Genomic DNA, 4,248 nt, shown 5'->3' with positions numbered 1-4,248 from the left:
AATGGCTTGCCTCTGGAAACTCTATGTACGAACAGTACTCAGGCCTTTCATTCATAGGGTCACTATGAGTCGTCTACCACTCAAAGGCACCTAACAACAACAACAACTAGAGTCAAAGACTACATTTAAATTCTTAAGGTTTTCAACATTTAGTAACCTCAAACCCATGGTCTAGGCAGGCTGAAGACACTCAAAACCTTGTTCCTTCTCTTCTGTCAGTTCCTTTGCGGTCAGATCCATCTTCTCAATCATTAACAGCGAGGCCTTCCACAATCGGCCAGGTCTTATTCTTGATTACAACCGGGAATGAGTAGAGCAGGTCGTCTGAGATCACGCCCATGGACACAAACTCGCCCTCTGGGATTCCGAACCAGATGTCCCTGACGTGGTCGCTGACGGCTTCTGCGGGAGACATCACGTTGGACAGCTTTTGGGCCTTGATGACGGCAGCGCCACGCTGCTGCACGGTCCTGATGAACTCTCCCTTATGCCAGCTGTCGTCTTTGAGTTGTTGTTGTTGTTATGTGCCCTCGAGTCACTTGCGACTCATAGCGACCCTGTGTACAACAGCCCTAAACTCTGCTCTGTCCTGTGCCAGTCGCACTGTCTCTGACACTCCCATCCCAATTATCCCAGTCACTGAATCAATCCACTTCATAGAGGGCCTTCCTCTCCTGCGCTGTCCCTCCACCCTCCCAAGCATGATGTCCCTCTCCAAGGACCGGTCTCTCCTCACAACATGTCCAAAGTATGTTAGACGGAGCCTCAGAATCCTTGCCTCCAAGGAGCCACCTGGTTTAACCCTTTCCAGGACAAATGTGTTTGTTTTCCTGGCAGTCCATGGTATTCTCAATACTCTTCTCCAGCACCACAGCTCAAAGGCATCAATTCTCCTTCTATCCTCCTTGGTCATTGTCCAACTCTCTGATGCATAACAAGTGATTGCGAAGACCATAGCCTGTATCAGATGCACCTTAGTCTCCAGAGAGACACCATTGCTCTTCAGTACTTTGGGAGCTTCATAAAATACCAACTTCTTTGCCGTGAACTCCCACCTTGCCATGGTTGACGTCTGGATATTAGGTGGAGGAAAGGTTTCCCCAGATGATAACATTCTTTTCTTTTTTTTTTTTTCCTAATCAGTTTTGTTTATTGTTATCCTCAGTGTTTGGTTTTAGCTTTGACTAAAGCCATATATTAAAGTGCAAACAACTTAAGTTCCACGATTCTTTAAACCAAGTGGTAACACATTTTTAAATCTTATTCTTCTCTCTCTTTTTCTTATTTTTTATTCATTTTAATGAACATTTACAGAGACTTTGGATATTCATTCATTCATTGTTGCATTTTTCTCCCTGCCCCCCCAGTTCACTCTTCTCTTTGAAAAGTAAAAGAAAAAATTCTTTCATTGGTGTACAATCTCCTCACCCCCTAGTACTCACCCCCTAGTATACTCCACTATGCAGCCTTCATTCTGGACTCTTGTCATGACCAAAATACCCAATCATATATCACTTTTAGATGGTTCTCTCCCTCTGTTTCATGCAGTATACATAATTTATCCAATCTTTCTCAGTCTCGTCCCAACCCTGATGTCAGAGTCATTCTACAACGGTGGCACTATACAGTATTTGTCCTTTTATGATTGAGATATTTCACTCAGCATAATGTCCTCCAGGATCACTCATTTTGAATAATATTGCATGAGTTCCTTGTTTTTAAATGCAGCATAGTATTCCATTGTGTGAATATACCACAGCTTCTCTATCCATTTGTTTGTTGATGGGCACTTAGGTGGTTTCCAACCCTTTGCTATTGTGAACAAAGCCGCAGTACACATGGGTGTGCATCTATCTGCCTGGGTGGCAGTGATGGTTTCTTTGGGGTATATTCCCAGTAGTGAAATTGCTGGGTCAAATGGTATTTCTATTTGCAACTTTTTGAGAAAAAACCATACAGCCTTCCATAGTGGTTGCACCATTTTACACTCCCACCAACAGTGAATAAGAGTTCCAGTTTCTCCACAACCTCACCAGCATTTGTTGTTTGCTGTTCTGTCAAATTTTGCTATTTTTACTGGGGTGAGATGATATCTCATAGTCATTTTGATTTGCATCTCTCCTAGAGCTAGGGATTTTGTACATTTCTTCATGTTTTTGTTAGCCATTTGAAAAATGTCTTCTTTGGTGAAGTGTCTGTTCCTATCCTGTGCCCATTTTTCAATTGGGTTATTTACCTTTATCTTGTTGTGGTGTTCGAGTATTTCTTTACATCTTTAGCAATCATACCAAGTTTAAAGAGCAATTTGTGCCATAGCTCGGTCATGACCCAAACGAGTCAAGCAGCTGAAGTTCTCCTTGGAGATGGACGGGGCCGACTTGATGGCCGTCAGATAGTCAGTATTGGCTGGGTTTCCCACTACAACGACCTTCACAGATTTCTTGGAGTACTTATCCAATGCTGCACCTTGGGACTTGAAGATCTTCACATTGGCTTTCAGTAAATCCTTCCGCTCCATGCCCTCCCTTCGTGGCATAGACCACACCAGAACGGCCACATCCAGGTCCTTGAAGGCCACCTCTTCCTTATCGGTTGCAATGATATCTTTCAGGAGGAGGAGAGCACAGTCCTGCAGCTCCATGACAACGTCCCTCCAGGAGGCCCAACATAAGGGTGGTATCCAACAGCACAAGAATCAGGGGCTGTGGTCTTTACCGAAGATGGCGCCAATGCCAATACTGTACAGCAGCGAATAGGCAATCTGAGCAGCTGCTCCCGTCACAAGAACCCTGATTGGTTCAGACATGGTTGGGAACTGTGCGGACAATTTCAGCAACTGCACAACCAGCCACAGAACCGCGTCATAGGCTAAAGGGAACTTTTTTAGGATCTAGGATTATAAACATTTTCTTAATCTGGCCACATAGTAGAAAGTGCAAATCATAATACATTTAACTATATCAAAATTCTCTGTATAATAAGTGACACAATGTATAATGAAAAGCATGAACATCTTAATAAAAAGATGGTCACAATATGTGAACAGGGACTTCCAAGGACTAAGAAACCAAAAGAATATATAATTTTTTTAAAAGCTCAACTTCAGAGATAATTAAGAAAAGGCAAACTAGAGAAACAGCAGTTAAGTACCATATAAGAACATATTAAATATCATATTGGCAATACCATGATAGATGGAGAGGAGATTGTGATAGTTAACAATTTCAGCTTGCTTGGTTCCACAATCAACACTCTTGGCATCAGCAGTCAGGCAATCAAAAGATGAATTGCCTTAGGAAAATGTGCTCTCAGGGACCTCTCCACTGTGCTGAAGAGCAGTGATGTCAGTCTAGATACTAAGGTGTACCTCATTCAGGTCTTTGCAATTACTTGCTATGCGTTAAAGAGCTGGACAATGACTAAGGACAATAGAAGAAGGATGGATCTCTTTAAGTTGTGGTGCTGGAGAATAATACTGAATATACCATGGACTGCTAAGAGAACAAATAGGTTTAACCTTGAGAGGGTGAAACCAAGTTGCTCCTTGGAGGGAAGGATTTTGAAACTCCATCTCACATGCTTTGGGCATGTTGCCAGGAGGGGGCTAGTTCTTGGAGAAGAGCATCATACTTGGCAGGGTGGAGGGACAATGCAGGTGGGGAAGACATAGGATGAGATGAATTGACACAGTAACTGGGGTAATGGGAATAGATGTATCAGAGACTATGAAATTGGCCCAGGGTAATTGCACAGGATTCAGAGTTGTTTTACACATAACAACAACAATAAATACCATATAGTGTATATGTTATTGTTATTGTTATTGTTATTGTTAAGTGCCATCGAGTCGTAGATGACTCATAGTGACCCTATGAGCCAAAGACCTGAACACTTGTGTAACCTTTGTTGTTTCTCCATGTTCATAGAGTTTCCAGAGGCAAGCCATTTCAGAAGTGGATGCCACTTCTGCTTCCAAGCTTGTTGTAATTGGGGAGCTCCACCAAACACTCTCCACCATGGTTAATGATTATCACATTTGGCACATCAGTGTCACAGTGTTTAGCATCACAGCAACCACAAGTTACCTCTGTATATGGTGTGTGTGTGTGTGTGTGTGTGTGTATATAATATAAATAACAATTAAATACTATATATTAGTATTATTTTTAGAGTTGACATAAAAGTTAAAAATGGTAAATATCATAAACTGGTACAAGAACAAATAAGAATAATCAATTACAAAAATAA

The 4,248-nt window shown here is 42.0% G+C and overlaps 1 pseudogene; it reads right to left on the bottom strand.

Moving 5' to 3' along the window:
- Positions 1 to 171: 171 nt before the first annotated feature.
- On the bottom strand, positions 172 to 2,806 carry LOC102876921 (annotated as a pseudogene).
- Positions 2,807 to 4,248: the final 1,442 nt, after the last annotated feature.

The sequence above is a fragment of the Elephantulus edwardii genome, unplaced genomic scaffold (assembly GCF_000299155.1).
Source record: "Elephantulus edwardii isolate Elephantulus edwardi_28Jun2011 unplaced genomic scaffold, EleEdw1.0 scaffold00013, whole genome shotgun sequence".
Lineage (NCBI taxonomy): Eukaryota > Metazoa > Chordata > Mammalia > Macroscelidea > Macroscelididae > Elephantulus > Elephantulus edwardii.
Note: the sequence above shows the minus strand (reverse complement) of the source record. Positions and strands in the feature narration are given on the sequence as shown.